The sequence below is a fragment of the Triticum dicoccoides genome, chromosome 7B, assembly GCF_002162155.2.
Source record: "Triticum dicoccoides isolate Atlit2015 ecotype Zavitan chromosome 7B, WEW_v2.0, whole genome shotgun sequence".
In the NCBI taxonomy this organism is placed as follows: Eukaryota; Viridiplantae; Streptophyta; class Magnoliopsida; order Poales; family Poaceae; genus Triticum; species Triticum dicoccoides.
The window spans coordinates 674,745,078-674,755,923 of NC_041393.1; positions in this window are offsets into that span (position 1 = coordinate 674,745,078).

Here is a 10,846-nt window from a genome sequence, read left to right on the forward strand (position 1 = left end):
GCGCCGCACCCGCACCACCCCGTCTCCCTCCACCCGTGACGAGTCCCGAACCCTAGCCATGAGCTCCTCCTCGTCCACCGTTTCCAACCCGTTCGCCGGTCCTGATGTCACTCTCGTCCGCGACCTCAACATCCATGAGCGTGTTCCGGTCAAGCTTGATCACACCACCGCGTCCTACTCCGCTTGGAAGTGGTATTTTTCGCTTGTGTTCCGTGAGTACCTCCTGCACGGCCACGTGGACGGCACCGTGGACTCGGCACTCATGATCAACGACGAGGAGTGGATGATCCTCGACGCCACCATCATCCGCTGGTTCTACCTCACCATCTCCAGCGACCTCTTCCACACCGTGGTGGACGACGAGGACGATGCCTATGCGGTCTGGACCAAGCTCAACGGCCTCTTCACCGACAATCGGCTGCAGCGCAAGGTCCTGCTCTATGGTGAGTTTTACGGGTGCCAGCAACTTGACTCATCCATTGATGATTTTTGCATGCGCCTCAAGAAGCTCGCCGATGAGCTCCGTGATCTCGGGGAAAAGATCGGCGACGAGCTCCTCATCAGCACCCTCTCCGGTGGCCTCAACGAGGACTTCGGGAACGCCGCCTCCAACCTCACCCTCATCCCGGAGCCAACCTTCGCCAAGGTGGTCGTGTACCTCAAGTTGGAGGAGCGCCGGATGCGGGTGGCGCGGACTCGCGCGACCCACACCACCCTCGTCGCAGGCACCCGCGGGGCTCGGCCCCGCCACCACCGCGCCCGACGCCGCCACAGTCGACGGCGCCCGCCTTCCCGCCAGGCTTCCCGCCCGCACCGGCCGCCCCCTTCCCGCCGCCCCAGCCGGCGGCCAACGGGGGGTCGTCACGGCGGTCATCGTGGCGGCCGCAAGCAGGGGGCGCAGGTGCTCAGGGAGGAGCGCCCCGCCCACCGCAGCAGGCTTCTCAGCCGGCCCCGTGGTACGCCGGCCAGAACCCATGGACCGGCATTGTACACGCCTACTCCATGCCGGTTCCTCGGGCCCCTGCCCCGGGCATTCTCGGCACCCGGCCTCAGCCACACCAGGCGTACTACGCCGTGTCGCAACCCTACGCGGCGCCCTACGGTCAGCAGCCGCCGCCGCTGCCCCTGACGGCCGCACCGCCTCTCCCGCCGGCACCGTGGGACCCGGCCCTCCTGGCGGCTCTCCACAACGCTCCTTCCTCGTCCAGCCACACCGGCGGCGGCGATTGGTACATGGACAGCGGCGCCACCGCTCATATGGCGGCGTACTCCGGTAACCTCCACATCGCCCATCCTGTCCACACCTCCAACCGCATCATCGTCGGTGACGGCTCTTCCCTTCCCATCACTCATATTGGTCATACATATTTTCCGTCTAACTCCACTCCTATATCCATGTCTAATATTCTAGTTTCTCGTGAACTTATTAAAAATCTTGTTTCTGTTCGTTCTCTTACATGTGAAAATCCGGTTACCGTTGAATTTGACGAATGTGGTTTTTCTGTTAAGGACGCTCGCACGCGGATGGTGCTCCACCGATGTGACAGCCCCGACAAGCTCTACCTGGTTCACTCCGCCACCTCCACTACTTCCGCCGCCCCTGTCGCTCTCGCCACCGGAGTAGATCTTTGGCATTCTCGCTTGGGTCATCCTAATCCTGCCACCCTTCGCCACATACTTCATAGTTTTTCTTTCACGTGTAATAAGAACGAGGATCACTCGTGTCATGCATGTCGCCTCGGCAAACATGCTCGTCTTCCGTTTAGGGCTTCTTCTTTTGTTGCATCGTACCCGTTTGAGTTAATTCATAGTGATGTTTGGACATCTCCTGTTGCCAGTAATACGGGCTTTCTTTATTATCTTGTCATACTTGACGATTTTTCGCATTATGTGTGGACCTTCCCGTTGCGCCGCAAGTCGGATGTTATATCCACTCTCGCCGCTTTCTATTCTTATGTTCTCACGTAGTTTGGTCGTCCCATTCTTGTGTTGCAGACAGACAACGGGAAGGAGTTTGAAAACCTCGCAGTTTGGTCCACCTCTGGCTACTGCGTCTACCTCGGTCCTTCACTCGTCTTGTGGTCGTCCAAGCGACAACCCACGGTTTCACGCTCCAGCGCGGAGGCTGAGTACCGAGCTGTGGCTAATGCTGTTGCCGAGTGCACCTGGCTACGACAGTTACTTCAGGAGCTGCATCACAACATCTCCCAGGCTACGGTTGTCTACTGTGACAACGTTTCTGCGGTGTACCTCTCCGCCAACCCCGTTCATCATCGCCGAACTAAACACATCGAGCTGGATATTCACTTTGTGCGCGAGCAGGTGGCTCTTGGACGTATGCGGGTTCTCCATGTGCCGATCGCTCAGCAGTTCGCCGATGTGATGACGAAGGAACTGCCGACTTCTACCTTCGAGGAGTTCCGTTCCAGTCTTTGCATCACCGGCACCGCTTCGACTGCGGGGGGGGGGGGGTGTTGAGTATATTGTGTACGTGTATATTTGTGTGTAGGGCCCACCTCCTGTTTCCTTTGTATAGTTGAGGTTGTGGCCCACCTCTGTACTTATATATATATGTGCCTGGTGCACCGATCAATACATCGAGATTGCACAGCCCATATCTTGTCCTTCTACACCGGCGCTCTACTTACGTACGTACGTCGCACAATGTGGCCATGGGCGGCACTGGTGCTGGTCGCTCTCTACTTGCATCCGGCCGTGGCGGCGTCGGCCGATACTGTGGTGGCGGCGTCCTACATTGTGCACATGGACAAGTCGGTCATGCCAGGGGTGTTCTCGAGCCACCTGCACTGGTACGAGTGCACGCTCACCGCAGCCGCCCCGGGAGTGGACATGGTCTACGTCTACGACCACGCGATGCACGGCTTCGCTTCGCGGCTCTCCGCAGATGAGCTTGACAGGCTCTGACGCTCCCCGGGATTCAAGTCGTGCTACCGCGACGATGCGAGGGCGGTGCGCGACACAACGCACACGCCCGAGTTCCTCGGCCTCGGCATCGGCGCGACCGGGGGAATATGGGAGGCGTCCAAGTACGGCGAGAACATGATCATCGGCGTGGTGGACACGGGTGTGTGGCCCGAGAGCGCGAGCTTCAGCGACGACGGGCTCCCCCGTGCCGGCACGGTGGAAGGGCTTCTGCGAGTCCGGCCCGGCGTTCGACGCGGCCAAGGCGTGCAACCGGAAGCCCGTCAATGCGCGCAAGTTCAACAAGGGCCTCATCGCCAACTCCAATGTGACCATCGTTGTCGACTCCCCGCGGGACTCGGAAGGCCACGACACGCACACGTCGTCCACGGTGGCCGGCTCGCCCGTGTCGAGTGTGTCCTTCTTCAGCTACGGGCGAGGCATCGCTCGCGGCATGGCGCCCCGCGCCAGGGTGGCGGTGTACAAGACCCCGTGGGAGGACGGCGCGTACGCTTGCGACATACTCGCCGCCATGGACCACGCCATCGCCGACGGCGTCAACGTGCTCTCCCTCTCCCTATGCTTCAACGGCCGGCAGTTATACGAAGCAACGGTCCAACACATACACTCAAAGCAAGTTTAAATAAGAATTTTTCGAAAAACAACAACTATGCATATTGCAAGTAAGAAAACAACATGCCACCATGAACTGTTGTCTGCCTTGCCCAGATTTCACCAAGTCTGAAACTGACAGTTTTATCACTTTGCATTTTTCTTTGATGCTAGCATCAAATTTGTAGATCTTATGAACATGTTTAATAAGGATGCTTTGTTAAGGGTAATTAGTACATGCTTGCCATGGTCTTTGTTGTCATGAAAACTTCCTGTAGAATATATTTGTCTTGCCTCAAAGTATGCATCATGAATCTGTTTTCTGCCACTGTGGATTTCACTAAGTCTGAGAATCTGTTATAACTTGCAAAATTGTCTTGACGAGCTGCGAGTTCTTACGGGACAGTGGCGTAGCCAGTATCGGTTAGGGTGGTCAAATTGACCCAAAAAAATATTTACATGAACATACAACGTACCAACATACTAGAAGAGATGGAGATATATGTTAAGATGAGGGGACTAATGCCCCCCCCCCCCCACACACACCAAAGCTTTGAAGTAATTTATGAAAAAAATGGGAGTTCTTGGGTGGGGATTTTTTTAGGTTTTGCCCTCCCCTCTCCCCCAAACACTCATTGTTTGTCTTTTAGCCTCCGCAGGAAGATATCAGATCAGTTTGGTTCAGTGCACCAATCAACCCGGCCAAAAATTTGGCTTTGACTTCAGCGTTGACATCTATTTGAATCTTGTCCAATTTTTGGTTCGCCCCAGCCCCAACAATCCTTGTTGGTTTCTTAGCCGGTTTTTTGGTGAGTGGCTGGTGGCAGAATCCTCTGCCAATTATTTGGCGCGTCAATATTGGCATGACGGGCACATGAAGGATCCAGTTGCGTGTCTAGAGTGAACTTGCAACTAAGGCAAAAAATAATAATTGGAACTCAGTTGTGAGTCGAGGATGAATTTGCAACTGGGACAAAAAGATTTGGACCTAAGTTGTGAGTCGAGGATGGACTTGCAACTGAGAAAAAATGTCGAGCCGAGTTGCCAGTCGAGGATGAAATTGTAACTAGGACAAAAAGAAGGACATACCCTATTTACAAGTTAAAGGTTGACTTGTAATTGGGACGAGAAATAAGACTGCTCGTTGTTTGATGGTGGACAGTTAAAATGGGAAATATTCATGAATTTAAAAAAAAAGAAAATGGAAAAAAGAAAAAAAAAGAATGAGAGAGGATGAGGGAATGCGAGTGAACAGAGGAACTTTACCGTGGACACTGGGCCCCGCCAGCCCAAAGAACGTGACAAAGAAAACAACAGCCCGCCCCACACTTGCGTGGACCTAGATATGGCCGTCGCGGACGACAACGAGATGCAAGCGAGCGCCTGAACGAGATGATCAGGCTGGACGAATATCAAAGACAAACAAAGATAACTGATCGATTGGTTGAACTTTTCCATAGTGAGGAAATGTTGTGGCAACAGAGGGCGCGATTGGACTGGCTCGTTCATGGTGATAAAAACACTTTCTTCTTCCATCTAAGAGCTAGTCGCCGGCGTTGTAAAAATCAAATCAAGGCACTGCAAAGGCCTGACGGGAGTATGACGGAGAATATCCTAGAGATGGAGGCGATGGCCACGGATTTTTACAGGGAGTTGTACATAGCGGGAGGAGTACAAGATATGCATCAGGTCCTGGAAACGGTGCCAACAAAAGTAACACCGGCGATGAATGAGGTTCTCAATGCGCCTTATACTCAGCAAGAGGTCAAGCAGGCACTATTTCAGATGTTCCCGATTAAGGCACCTGGCCCGGACGGATTCCCGACACACTTTTTTCAGCGTCATTGGGGTTTGTGTGGGGATGAGGTCACCAAGGTGGTCCTTAAGATTGTGGCCGGAACGGAGTCAGCCGCATGCATTAATGACACAATCCTGGTTTTGATTTCAAAAGTAAAAAATCCAACTCTCCTATCTCAGTTCCGCCCAATCAGTCTGTGCAATGTTTTATATAAGATAGCATTGAAGGTCATCGCCAACAGGCTGAAACAAATATTACCCGATATCATCTCCGAAGAGCAATCTGCTTTTGTCCCGGGCAGAATGATTACTGATAATATTATAACTGCTTACGAGTGCCTGCATTTCATGAAGCGAAACAGGGCAAAGAAGCATCAATCATGTGCGTTGAAGCTTGACATGATGAAGGCATATGACAAAGTTGAGTGGGCTTATCTTCGGGCTATCATGCTCAAATTGGGCTTCACTGAGCACTGGGTGGATATTGTCATGAGCATGGTCACTTCTGTCAAATTTTCAGTTATGTTCAATGGGAGGAAACTTGAGGAATTTCAGCCTTCTAGAGGGATTCGCCAAGGGGACCCGATATCCCCATACTTGTTCTTGCTAGCAGCAGAGGGCCTATCGTGCCTTTTAAAATCAAAATGTGAGTCATCCAACTTGAGTGGGATACAGGTGGCGCCTACGGCACCTCCGGTAAACCATCTTTTATTCGCTGATGGCAGCCTGCTGTTCTTCAAGGCAAATAGTATGGGAGCTACCGAGGTGAACCGGGTGCTGGAAACCTATTGTCAAGCGTCAGGTCAGCGAATAAATTATGCAAAGTCATCAATTTTCTTCAGCAAGGGTGTTCCTGATAGTATGCGCACCCAGATAAAAGGACTTCTCAATATCCCAAATGAAACCCTAAATGATAAGTACCTTGGGATGCCTTCTGATGTGGGTAGTTCGAAGAATGGGGCCTTCAAATACCTCAAGAACAGACTTTGGAGTAAAATTCAGGGATGGATTGAAAAAAATTTGTCCACTGCAGGGAAGGAAGTCCTGGTTAAATTGGTCGCACAGGCTGTCCCTGTCTACTCCATGTCCTGTTTCAAGCTACCAAGAGGCTTGTGTGAGCATCTAAACAAGCTAATAAGGAGATTTTGGTGGGGTAGCAAGAACGGGCCATGGGTTTCTTGGGAGGAAATGACGAAACCAAAAGCCATGGGTGGTTTGGGATTCAAAGATTTCGAAATCTTCAACTTGGCAATGTTAGCAAGACAGGCATGGCGCCTACTGCAACACCCGGAGTCTCTTTGTGCTCGTTTACTGAAAAGTATCTATTATCCACAATCATCAATTTTGAATGCAACTCTAGGGAGTCACATGAGCCAGATATGGAGGGCTATAGTCGAGGGGCGTGACACGCTCAAACTAGGCTTGATCAAACGCATCGGCAATGGAGAAAGCACGAATATATGGGAGGATAATCGGTTGCCCAGGGAGGAAATGATGAGACCATATGGCTGCATCACCGCAAACCCTCCGGTATTGGTGTCAGAATTGTTGGATGCAACCTCGGCCTCATGGGATATCAATAAACTTAATGCTACGTTTTTGAGCTTTGATGCAAAGTTGATATCAAGCATACCTTTATGCACCATGTACGTCCCTGACTTTTGGAGTTGGGCGCACGAGAGGCGAGCCCAATTTTCTGTGAAGTCTGCATATAATATGCTAGTTACAATCAAACAGAGGAGAAAAGCATGGCTATATGGATTAGCCGGACCATCAACATCTACTGTGGAAGAAGGCTCATGGAAGACATTGTGGAAAGTTGAGGTTCCGTCAAAAGTTCGCATGTTTTTGTGGAGACTGGCCAAGCATTCTCTTCCAACTGAGGATGTGAGGGCGCATCATAATATGTCAACATCGAGCACTTGTGGCCTGTGTGGGGCTCTAGATTCGTGGTGTCACTCCCTCCTGGATTGCACATTTTCAAGGTGTACGTGGGCTCTGGTAGATGATGTACTTGCTTGCTCACTGGTAGCGACAACGGAGATGAGAGCCAAGAGCTGGCTATTCAATTTGCTCGACACACTCACACATGAAAAGTTTGTCCTGCTAACGGTGACGTTGTGGGCGATTTGATCATCCAGAAGAAAGGTAATACATGAGGCGATCTTTCAAACTCCCCATGCTACACATGCGTTTATAAAACGCTTCATCGCCGATCTAGACCAAGTCCGGGTGATCAAACCAACACCAAATACTGTAACAAGAGTTCAGCAAGCTGCCCCAAGACCATGCGCTCCACCGGCTAATCATGCAAAGATCCATGTTGATGCTGCAGTACGTACCAACAGAGGCGGGGCGGCAGCTGCAATTTGCCGGAGCACCCAAGGAGCCTTCCTAGGCAGCTCAACTCTAGTCATTGAAGGTGCGTGGGACCGAGCAACACTCGAAGCAATCGCATGCAGGGAAGCACTTGCACTGGCTCAAGATCTTGGCCTACACCAATTTATGGTCTCGTCTGACTGTAGGCAAGTTGTCGATGATATTGCCAGAGGGAATCAGGGCCCATATGGAGCTATCGTTGCGGAGATCAAGAATAGAGCAGTACCTTTTTCTTGTAATTTCATTTTTGAAAGTAGGGTAGTTAATGTAGAAGCTCATAAACTAGCAAGATTTGTTGTTTCTCTTCCTAAGGGTCGTCATGTGTGGCTTGGCCAGCCCCATGACCAAGTTTGTATCCCACCTTTTGTGAAATTTGAGTAATAAAATTTGGCTTTCCCCTCAAAAAAAAATCAAAGACAAACAAAATCAACGGTTCTGATCTTAGATGTGAGATAGCATTTTACATATAGATGTAAAATAGCAAATCTGCTTAATAAATCTCCGTCTGTTGTTTTTGGCTCGTTTGTTTTCCTTTTTTTTTTTTTGAGAATCCGTTTGTTTTCCTTGTTGTGTTCTGCACCCGTAAGTAATAGGCAGGTCGGCCCATGGCCCAAGCTTAGACGCTGTCGAGCATCTACAGCTCGCCACAAGGGAATTTCCTATTTGCCGCTCCTTGCGTCAAACTGCCGCGCTTCGCACAGCCAAGCGACCGAGCAGCGACACAACGGGCCGGCCCGTTCCAGCGCTCCTGGTTTCCGATTTTGGGAACCTTCTAGAGGTTTCCAGCTGGTTTTTCCGGTTTTGGGAACCTTCTAGAAGGTTCCTGAATCGGTTTTTTATTTTCCTTTCTTTTTCTATTTCTGTTTCGTTTTTATTTTCTTTTTTTCTTTTTTGTTATTCAAGTTTATGTTTTCTTTTTCAAAAAAAAGTTCGCCTTTTTTGGAAAATGTTTGCACTTTTACAAAAATGTTCAGAACTTGAAAACAATTCGAGTTTTCAAATTTTGATCACAAATTCAAAAACTGTATGCATTTTTCAAAAATTGTTCGGAATTTTCAAAAAAAAATATGTGTTAACAAAATTGTTAAGAATTCAACCTTTTGACAACTTTTAAAAAAAATGTTCGGGATTTCAAAAAATGTTTCGGTTTCAAAAATTGTTCGCAATTTTAAAAAAAGTTCGGTATATTCAATACTTTGTTCGGTCCCAAAAAAGATGTTCGAATTTTTTTGCTCAGGTTTCAAAAAACATTTCATTCTTTTCAAAAAATGTACAAAATTTTGTTTGTGTTTCCAAAATTTGTTCGGAGTTTCAAATTGTGTTCATCATTTTCAAAAAATGTTCACATTTCCAAGTTTGTTCATTTTTTCAAAAACAATTGGGATTTCACATTTGTTCCCATTTTTCAAAAGTTGTTCGTGTTTTTTTATAATTTGTTTGTGTTTTCAAAAAATTGTTCGCAGATTCAATAAATGGTCAGTTTTTCAACTTTTTGTTCAGAAATTTCAAAAAATGTTCCTGTTCTTAAAATTGTTCATGTATTCAAAAAATTTGTTTGGAGCTTCAAAATTTGTTCGCGTTGTTTAACAAATGTTCAAACTTTGAAACATTACTTACCTTAAAATTTGTTCTCAAGATTCAAAAAATGTCCGTGGTTGAAAAAATAGTTGGCGCTTCCAAATTTGTTTTCAAGATTCAAAATTGTTCGTGCTTTAAAAAAATTGTTCACAAATTCCAAAACTGTTCATGTCTTCGGAAAATGTTTTGGAAAATTCGAAATGTTTGGATTTTCAATTCTATTCTGTTCTTCAAAAAAGTGTTCGCAAATTTGAAAAATGTTCTCGTATTCAATTAATTTGTCATTAAAAAATGAAATTACGAAAATGTTCTAATTTTAAAATTATTGTTCACAAATTTTGAAGTGGTCGCATTTAAACCAAATTGTACGCAATTTCAGTTTTCTTCCTTTTTTATTCCAAAAAAATGTTTACGCTTTCACCCGATGTTCTAATTTTTAAAATTTTGTTCACAAATTATAAAATGGTTGCGTTTCAGAAAATATTTACTTTTTGCCAAAAGAATTCACGTTTGAATTTTTTTTAAGTATAGCCTTTGTCGCGGTTTATAGTTCATATTTGTTGGGCTGCCTTTTTTGACACGAAATCTTAGAAACTATAGTGGCTACCTACTTGTGTTGACAGGTGCCTCGCTCACACCTTGGTTCATCGTAATTTTGCGTATTCAGATTTTATGTTTTCTCGCTACTGTTAATTTCTTTAGGTTCGCGCTGCCAATTTACCATAAGAAGTAGCTAGTTGGGGCGGCTAGCTCATCGCGCTTAGCAATAGGAAGTCTCGGGTTCGATTCCAGTACCCTTTTTCCTTTTTCGCGATTTTTAACCTACGAATGTGGCGCACCCGGAATATGGGCCGGCCCAGCCAAGCTGCTTGTGTGTGAAATGCCGACTGCTTGCCACAGCGAGCGTCCGATTTTTAAATTCAGAACAAATTTCTATTAACTGAGAACAATTTTGAAAAGGAGAACATTTTTTATATACATGACCAAACAGTTGAAACGGAAAAAATTTTCTAGTGCTTCGAACATTTTTTGAAAGTGCGAACATTTTTTATATAGGTGAACGTTTTTCAGCTGCGTAAACTGAACATGATTTAAAAAACTAAGAACATTTTTTGAAAAACAAGAACATTTTTTCATACATGAACAAAAATTTGAAAATAAGAACATTTTTTGAAATTTGTGAACAATTTTTCTGGAATTGGTGAAATTTTTTTGAAAATGAGGACAACTTTTGAAATTCAGATCAAATTTCTTTTAACTGAGAACAATTTTTTATATACATGACCAAACAGTTGAAATGGAAACTTTTTTCTAGTGCTTCGAACATTTTTTGAAAGTGCGAACATTTTTTATATAGGTGAACATTTTTCAGCTGCATAAACTGAACATGATTTAAAAAATAAGAACATTTTTTGAAAAATTTGAAAAAGAAGAACATTTTTTAATACATGAACAAAAATTTGAAAAATAAGAACATTTTTTGAAATTTGTGAACAATTTTTGAAAACAGGCATTTTTTTAAATCCATGCCATTAATTTTCAAATTTCTCAAAAAATG